Genomic DNA, 10,422 nt, shown 5'->3' with positions numbered 1-10,422 from the left:
AAAGCCAATGAATAAATCTAGAAGGAATAACAAAATTGGAAAAACAACACTTGACAAATACCATAGTAACAGGTGATTCAGGCAAGATCCCTAAATGGATGCCCAGTCTGCACCAAATCCCACAGCAGTCATGGAGTCACTATGGTAACGATGCTGGCCAAGGAAAGCTGGGGAAAAGCAAACAACCACCACCCTGGTTTGGTTCCTAATATGTGCTAGGAACTGAGCAGGACTGACATAACACACAGTAATTAACCTAAAGTATTACTGACAATAAAGATCCCTGGCAGCTTTAGCAATATACACATACATGCATACATACCCATATACATACATGCTCTCTTCTCCTCTCCCCACTCAAGATCCCAGTAATTCATTGCGGTGAATAGCTGGGGGGTGGGCGAGAAAGGAATATACAACAGTTCAACAGATTCAATTCTAAACACACATATACATATATAGTTGAAAGGTACTAAGCTATTCTAGTGATGGAGATGAACTGTAGAATTGTCTCTGGGACATTTTCCTCCCTAGTTTCAGTACATTGCCAATAACCTCTAAAAGCTGATATGGAAATATAAGCATATGCATGTTATGTATCAAGAATCATTTTCAGGGCTTCCCTGGTGGTGCAGTGGTTGAGAATCTGCCTGCTAATGTAGGGGACCCGGGTTCGAGCCCTGGTCTGGGAGGATCCCACATGCCGCGGAGCAACTAGGCCCATGAGCCACAACTACTGAGCCTGCGCGTCTGGAGCCTGTGCTCCGCAACAAGAGAGGCCGCGATAGTGAGAGGCCCGCGCACCGCGACGAAGAGTGGCCCCCGCTTGCCGCAACTGGAGAAAGCCCTAGCACAGAAACGAAGACCCAACATAGCAATCAATCAATCAATAAATCTTTAAAAAAAAAAAAAAGAATTATTTTCAACCTAGAGTAAGTAGCCTAAGCTTTCAACCAAAAAATTCCTCAATGGCTACTTTTTGACATTTGGCCACTGAACAGTTTAGTGAAAAGTAAACACATGTAAATTGCAATTTAAAAATACTGTCATTCATGATAGCACTAAAAAGTATGAAATACTTAGGAATAATCTCTCCATATATGTGAAAGGTCTATACATTGAACACTACAAAACATTGCTGACAGAAATTAAAGAAGATCTAAATAAATGGAGAAACATACCATCTTCATATGTCAGAAGACTCAATGTTGTAAAGATGTAGATTCTCTTCTAACTGATCTATAGATTCAGTGCAATCCTAATAAAAATCCTAGCAGATATTGTTTTTTTAAGAAATTGACAGGCTCGGGACTTCCCTGGCAGTCCAGCGGTTAAGACTCCACACTTCCACTACCGAGAGCGCAGGTTCGATCCCTGATGGGGGAACTAAGATCCCGCATGCCACAGGGTGTGGCAAAAACAAACAAACAAAAAAGAAGTTGACAGGCTGATTCTAAAATTCATGTTGAAATGCAAAGGCCTTAGACTATGAAAAACAACTCTGAAAAAGAAGAACAAAGCTAGAGGATCAAAACTACCTGACTTCAAGAATCATTATAAACCTTCAGTAATCAAGACAGTGTGGTACTTACTGGCATCAAGGAAGACAAGTAGATCAATGGAATAGAATAAGCAGTCCATTTCTGGACTCAGACAACTGATTTTTGACAAAAGTCGTAATGGCAATTCAGTGGAGAAAAGATAGTCTTTTCAACAGATTGGGCTGGGACAAATGGATAGCCACATGCACAAATATAAACTTTGATCCATGTATTGCACCATATACAAAAGTCAACTCAAAATGGATCACAGACCTAACTATAAAATGTAAAACTTCTAGAATAAAACACAGGAGAAAATCCTTGTGACCCTGGGTCAGGGGAAGATTCCATAGATGCAAAACATGGTTCAAAAGGATATGTGCATCCCAGTGTTCATTGCAGTGCTGTTTACAATAGCCAAGACATGGAAGCAACCTAAATGTCCATCAACAGATGAATGGATAAAGATGATGTGGTATGTGTGTGTGTGTGTGTATATATATATATATATATATATATATACCTACATACATATATACACACACACAATGGAATATTATTCAGCCTTAAAAAAGAATGAAATAGTGCCATTTCCAGCAACATGGATGGACCTGGAGATTATCATACTAAGTGAAGCAAGTTAGACAGAGAAAGACAAGTATCATATGATATTGCTTCTATGCAGAATCTAAAAAAAATGATACAGATGAACTTATTTACAAAACAGAAACAGACTCACAGACTTAGAGAATGAACTTATGGTTACTGGGGGTGCGGAGGGTGGGGAGAGGGATAGATTGGGAGTTTGGGGTTGACATGTACACACTGCTATATTTAAAATAGATAACCAACAAGGACCAGCTGTATAGTACAGGGAACTCTGCTCAATACCATGTAACAACCTAAATGGGAAAAGAATTTGAAAAAGAATAGATACATGTATATGTATAACTGAATCACTTTGCTGTACACCTAAAACTAACACAACATTATTAATCAATTATACTCCAGTATGAAATTAAAATTTTTAAAAATGAAATAAAAATTAAAATTTAAAAAAGGAAAAGGGGAAAAAAACCCTAAGGTCATTATAGTTTAGTTGAGCCATATTTTGACAAAGTAAGTGGTGAGAGAGGGATTTAGTATCAGTAGTGAGAAGTAGCCCATTGTGTGCAGCAAGAATTTAGAAGGCATGAATGGAATAGCTAGTTACCAGCAAAATAATCCTGAAACTGAGAGGTAGGGCAAGCTGGCTTGCAGCCACTTGTTGGGAACCTCTTCCCCACACTATATACAAAAATGAGCTCAAAATAAGTCATAGACCTAAATGTAAGAGCTAAAACTTTAAAACTATTAAAAGAAAATACAAGAGTAAATCTTTTCTGACTTTGGATTAGGCAATGGTTTCTTAGACATGACACCCAAAGTGCAAGCAGCAAAAGAAAAAGTAGTTAAATGGGACTTCATCAAACATCAAAATTTAAAACTTTTGTGCTTCAAATTATATCATCCAGAAAATGGAAAGACAACATGCAAAATGGGGGAAAATTTTTGCAAATCGTATGTCTCATAAGGAACTTGTATATAAAGGACTCTTATAACTGAACAATAAAAAACAAATGACCTAATTTTAAAAAAAAGTCAAAGGATATAAATAGACGTTTCTGTAAGGAAGATATACAAATAGAAAATAAGCATATAAAAAGACATTCAACCTTATTAGTCATCAGGGAAATGCAAATCAAAACCACAATGAAATACCATCTTACTCTGCACAGGATGGCTAAAAAATAAACAGACAATAACAAGTGCTGACAGGGATGTGGAGAAATTAGAACCCTCAAGCATTGCTGATGGGATTGTAAACGGTTCAGCTACTTTGGAAAACAGTTTGGGTATTCCTCAAAATGTGACCTAGCAATGCCATTCCTAGATATATAGCCAAGAGAAAAGAAAACATATGTCCACACAAAAACTTGTACACAAATATTCATAGCAGTGTTATCAACAATAGCCAAAAGGTGGGACAACCCAAATGCCCATTAATTGGTGAGTGGATAAACAAAATGTAGAATAGCCATACATGGAATAGTATTCAGTTACAAAAAGGAATGAAGTACCAAACATGTTACTATATGGATAAACCTTGAAAAATTATGCTAAATAAAAGAAGACAGACACAAAATGATTCTATTTATTTGAAATGTCCAGAATAGGTAAATATGTAGAAACAGAAAGTAAGTTAATGGTTGCCAGGGCCTACAAGGAAGGGAGATCAGGAGTGACTGCTAAAGTGTAAAGGGTTTCTTTCTGGGGTGATGAAAATATTTTGAAATTAGATAGTAGTGGTGGTTTAATAACTCAAGGGATATACTGTAAACAACAGAATTATATACTTTCAAAGGTTGAATTTTATAGTATATGAATTATGTCTCAATAAATTGTTATTGTTTAAGAGGGCACATTAGCTATTAATCTCCTGCAGTGCTTTAAGATCAACTTTAAGAAAATCACTTTTTTAATATTTAAGGAATACGGTTTAGTGTGAGCAATTTATGGGTGATGGAATGTGGGTTAAAGCAGCTATGGCTGTGGCCCAGACCACCTTCCCTGTCTTCTGGAGGGCAGTAAGCTAGGCGAGAGGACAACTGGCAGGAAGGAAAAATGGGAAAGTTGGAGAGAAGGAGTCCAAAGTGAGAAGCCTACCCTGGGGTTGAAACTACCTTGCTCTCAATAGATGAAAAAGATGAGGTCATAGAGCTTCCATCTGTCTTTGTGAGACATCAGAGATCATCCTGATAATAGTGTCTTTCCAACAAAAATAGAGCATGAACAAAGTACATTTCTCAGCAAGGCCAAAGATAGGCAGATCTTGTTGTTAGGGATTGCCTGACCAGAATTTTCTCATTTCACCCTAAGTCTACTGAGTTCCACTGAGTTCACACAAGCACACACACACACGCACACATGCACACACACACACACACACACACAGAGAGAGAGAGAGAGACAGAGACAGAACCCAACATTTTATGATGACCAAATTAATTATTTTGCTGGAGAAAATGATGGCATGGCTCTCAGCAGGCTCCAGCAAGTCTAAGCCTAAAGCATCAAGATTCTTAGTCACCCAGACTGCAGCCCCTGTCGTTAAGCTGGCCCTCTCCCCTCTCCTGGGCTCTCATCCATATCTACCTAGTCATCACGGTCTATTGACTTACGTTTCTCATCTAATGTCCCTCACATCTGTCCCTCTGTTTTCAATCCTCTTACCACTCTGTCAGACCAGATGCTCATCAACTCATGCCGGAAAAACAACTGAACTAACTAATGGGGAGAAAATAAAAGTGTCTGTTTAAGAGCTAACTAACTACAGATTTCCTCTTAGGGGAAGAGATTTGTGTTTGTTTTAGCAAATGCTCTGATGGATCATTTTGATTGCTCAAAGATTACCCTTGGGGCATGGTTGGAATAAACCTGGAGCTAAACATCTCTGCTTGAGAAAGTAGCAGTAATGCCAGAGTTTGGGTATTTGTGATCTGAGGAAAACTAGGGAAAAGATTGAGAGATGGAGAAGGAGAATTGAGCAGCACTGAGAAAACTCAAGCCCTATTAGAATGGCTAAGGAACTTTCAATGTGAGAGATATTTAATATTTAATTTTAAGTTGTTTGCTGCTGTACTGTAAATACTTGGTCCTTCAGTAAAATCTGTGAGCTCACAGCTATTGGTAGTATATGGGAAAGTGAAGAAATCAAGGAGTGAGCAGGGAGGCAACACAGTACAGAAAAGGAACCATATATCCAAGAGGCATGGGAAGAGAATGAGAACATAGTAGAAGCAGAAACTCACAGACACTGGTGACCAGAATTAACATAAGCATCAAACCTTCCCCAGAATCTCCTAAATCGTAAAGGGCACAATTACCCCAGCAAGCCAGGAGGCTTAGGGCCTTGCAGGGCCTGAGTCTTTATCACACTACCCCGGACTGTTGGTTACTTACTGCTCTTCCAGTTTCACTCTTCATCCCTCCTCACTTTCCCCATGCTTTGTGTCCAAGGAGGAAATCGACCTATATTGACATCATTAATGGGCTTCCTTATAGAATGGCTTTCTGTTGGGTTCCACCATTGAGAAGCCCTGGTAGGAGATCTGAGGAGAGTGAGGTCAGGGTATTTATTCACTCAACTCATTCCCTGTAGGGTCACAGTGGGATGGCTAAGCACAGTACCTGATAGATGACCCTCTCAACATCCCTCTCTCTCATCAACTAACTTCTCACACTTCTCCCTCTCTTTCCTCCTCCACTCCTCCAGTTCTAGGAGGGGTAATAACCCTGCTGTTACTTGTCCCTGGGTACTTTACCATTCCTTGTGATTTCCCTACACCCTACTCACAACTTTGTTAAGACTCCCTCCCTTTTTTTTGCTGGCACCCTGACTAATACACTCATTAGGCCTTTACATCCATTATCTTAGTTAATTCTCACCACTACTCTATGAAGTAGATATTACTATTAACCTTGTTTTACAGGTGTGAAAATATGAGGCAAGGAGAGGTTAAGTAACTTCTCTGAGGACCTTCTGACTCTGGGGCTTCAGCTTCTATACATGTTATTTTTTTTTCCCACTCCAATAATATCCCTGCATCCAGGCGCTAAGCCATCTGATACACTATGGCCAGACTATTCCTCCTAAAACATTCACGTAAGGCCCTCTAAGATCTGGCTCCTATCTACCTTTTATCTCCCCTATACTTTCCCTCTGTACAAGCCTTCCAATCAAGTTAAACTGGACTCTTCAGTTTTCCCCAAACATATGATATTAGTCCTACTTTATCATTCTACTCATAAGGCACCCCAAGCCTACTCTCCTCACCCCATTCTATCTCCTTCTATGGTAGTTTCACTCTTCCCTTTCCTTTAGGCCCAGCTGAAATCCTCCCTTCTCTATAGAGTCTGGCTAATCCCAGTCTTGCCACTTTCTAGTTAGGTGACCTTCAGTGAGTCATGCTAACTTCTTTGAGTCAGTGCCCTTAACTGTGAAATTCATATCAGTTGCTGGTCTACTGATCTCAAAATACTTACTAACTGATCTCAAAGTGGCTCAGCAATGAGGCCACCCAACCTAGGAGCCCTTTTCTTCAATAGCTTAATCAAGATTTTCACAAGTGATGTCTTTTTTTTTTTTTTTTTTAGCAAGGCAATGCTTTTTTTTTTTAATTTATTTTTTATTTATTTACTTTTGGCTGTGTTGGGTCTTCGTTTCTGTGCGAGGGCTTTCTCTAGTTGCGGTGAGTGGGGACCACTCTTCATCGCGGTGCACGGGCCTCTCACTGTCGCAGCCTCTCTTGTTGTGGAGCACAGGCTCCAGATGCGCAGGCTCAGTAGTTGTGGCACACGGGCCCAGTTGCCCCGCGGCATCTGGGATCCTCCCAGACCAGGGCTCGAACCCGTGTCCCCTGCATTGGCAGGCAGATTCTCAACCACTGCGCCACCAGGGAAGCCCACAAGTGATGTCTTCTGGTGAATATTTGCCAGTCTTTTTATGGTTGCATAGCATCTGAACCCCCTTCATGTATGGGGGAGTTGTCTATTGTGTGTATCTTGGTGGAAGAAAGTGCCCTGCCTCTCACTACAGAGCTCAAGAGGGGCCAAACATTCTTACTTCCTGCTCTCAACAGCTAGGATACAGACATATGACCTAGGCTCAGCCACATGACCTAGGTGTTTAGCTCCTTCCCAGGACTTTTTTTTTAACTTTCTATTTTATATTGGAGAATAGTTGATTAACAATGTTGTGTTAGTTTCAGTTGTACAACAAAGTGATTCAGTTATATATATACATGTATTTATTCTTTTTTAAATTCTTTCCCCAATTAGGTTGTTACATAATATTGAACAGAGTTCCCTGTGCTATACAGTAGGTCCTTGTTGGTTATCCATTTTAAATACAGCAGTGACTTTTAATATGGAGGAAGTGGATACAGAGGCACTTGGAAATTTTTCACTAGCCATAGTTTCACCACTCTTCTTAGGCTATAGCACGGTTTAGTGGTTCTCAAACTTTAGTGTACATCAGAAACTCAGTGTGATGTATGTGTGCATGTAGGGGGGCGGTGTTCTTGTTAAAGTGCAGTCTCCTGGGTCCTACATAGCTCTGCTTCATCAGTATCCTTCGGAGAGGGGGTCCAGGATTCTTCACTTTCATAAACTCCTTAGAGTTTGTTGATTCTAATACACACTAAAGTTTGAAAATCACAGCTCTATAAGGTCTGTAGGTAATACGTTTTTCTTGCCTTACACATTCTTCCCTTCTTCATCTGTGGATTTCCGAGATCCCTCGATTTGCTTCTACAGAAGAGAGGATTTATTTTCTCTTTAGACTTTGACTTTACTTTTTCCTTGAAAATAATCTTTTTATCAACCACCCCCACACACATACATTAAATACCACACACACACACACACACACACACACACACACACACACACACACACTGTTTGGACACCTTGAAAGACGAATAGGATTTATATATCATCAATTATTCCTTTTACCATATTTCTAATTCCTCTAAGATAACCTCTATACATCTTTTCCAACTTTCTAATCTTTTCAGGAATTAATTTAGGTTCTTGCCACAGCATGATAAGAAGTGATGACATCTTTCACTTCATTTTGCATGACTTCTATTTTTTCTTTCACTTAAGTCCTATCAATTTTATGGCATCTTTCTTTTTTTTTTTTTGGTTAAGTATAAACTGGACAGATGGTATGAATTTATCTCAATCAGTTCTTCTAATCCTTTATCTTACTAATGTTAACTATTTGGCTTCATAACTCATTTTGATTACTTCTCTTTCCCAACACATTTGAAAATTCCTCCCTAACTCTTGGCATTTTTTATATATTGGAGGAATATATTACTTTCCCTGCCATAGATCTTTTCAAGGGCATATATATTCATAAATTGGATCTCTTATCTTTTTGAATACATACATAGCTATGTTATATCTTATGTCTTTTTTGACTTTACAGTCTTGGGTAAGTTAAGAATTAACTTACTCAAGATTTGCCTTTCTGTACACTTAAAGTTTTTCTAAGAGGGTAGATCTTACATTGTGTTTTTACCACACACACATGCCCACACAGATAATAATAAAGGAGTGAGAGGAATCTTTGGGTGGTGATCGATATGTCTATGGCTTTGATAGTGTTGATGGTTTCATGGGTGAATAGTTATCTCCAAACTCACAGAGTTGTATACACTAAGTATGTGCAGTGTTAACATGTCAATTATACACCAGTAAAGGGTTAAAAAAGAGAATATCCTTAGAAGATTGTTTTTAAAATGCTGATTCTCAGCACTCCTCTGCCTCCGGAGATCTTTGTTCAGTAGGTTTGAGATCAGGACTAGAAATTTATGTTTTAAACAAGGACCCCAAGTGACTCTCATGATCAGGCAAGTTTAGGAGACTCTGCTAAAAGAATGGTAGATGCTGAAGGGTTTGGTTTAGAGTAAGCTTTTTTTTTAATTGAAGTATAACACACAGAAAAGTGCACAAATTGATCCATGCATTTTTCACAAAGTGAACACACTGGTACAAGTAGCACCAAAATCAAGAAACAGAACATTAGCAGGACCATAGAAGCTCTCCAATGTGCCTTCTCCCAATTACTACTTCATCTAACGGGAACCATAAACCTCATTTCTAACAGCATTGATTATTTTTGTCTGTTTTCGAACTTTATGTAAATGAAATGAAACACCGTGTACTCCTTTTTACCTGGATTCTTTCACTCAACATTATTTTTGTGAGATTCATTTGTGTTGCTGTCTGAATGAAAATTGGTCTTTTTTAGTTGCCACTCTGTTATGTGAACATACCACAATTTTTTATCCATCTTACTGTTGAATTGTTTTCAATTTGGGGCTATCGTGAGCAGTTTGGCTATAAACTTTCTTGTGCATGTCTTTTTGTGCACATATACACTCATTCCTTAGTTAGGTATACACTCAGGAGTAGAATTTCTGGATCACTGGACACATATATTCTTAGCTTTAGTAGATACTGCTAAACAGTTTTCCAAAGTGATTGTTCCAATTTATACTCCCACCTGCAGTGTTTGAGAGTGCCAGTTTTTCCACATCCTTGCCAACACAGGGTGTTGTCGGTCTTTTTGATTTTAGGCATTTTGTTGGGTGTGTAATGATATTTAATTGGATTTAATTGGATTTAATTTGTATTTCCCTCATGACTAACGAAGTAGCTGCTGTAGGACTTTGAGGCCTGAAGAAACTAACTAGGATGATGGCTTGATAAGCATGCCACTAATTAAACTTTGTTTACTTGACAGTTGCTGGCAGAGCATATGCCATATATGAGGTGTTAAATGAATATTTGTTATTGAATGAACCTCTGTTTGTAACTCTTCAGTTGTCTTCAGCAAGCCTTCAGAAGTTTGTTGTAGGAAACAGTTGTGGAAAACCATTCTTTTTTCTTAAAAATAAATTATTTATTTATTTATTTATTTATTTATTTATTTATTTATGTCTGTGTTGGGTCTTCACTGCTGCACGCGGGCTTTCTCTAGTTGCAGCGAGGGGGGCTACTCTTCGTTGTGGTGCACAGGCTTCTCATTGCGGTGGCTTCTCTTGTTGCAGAGCATGGGCTCTAGGCGCGCAGTCTTCAGTAGCTGTGGCGCACAGGCTCCAGAGAGGAGGCTCAGTAGTTGTGGCACACGGGCTTAGTTGCTCTGTGGTGTGTGGGATCTTCCCGGACCAGGGCTCGAACCCGAGTCCCCTTCATTGGCAGGCAGATTCTTAACCACTGTGCCACAAGGGAAGCCTGGAAAACCATTCTTTAATGATGTAAGGGATCA

The sequence above is a fragment of the Balaenoptera borealis genome (genome assembly GCF_965194805.1).
Source record: "Balaenoptera borealis genome assembly, contig: HAP1_SCAFFOLD_1674, whole genome shotgun sequence".
Taxonomy (NCBI): Eukaryota; Metazoa; Chordata; class Mammalia; order Artiodactyla; family Balaenopteridae; genus Balaenoptera; species Balaenoptera borealis.
Note: the sequence above shows the minus strand (reverse complement) of the source record.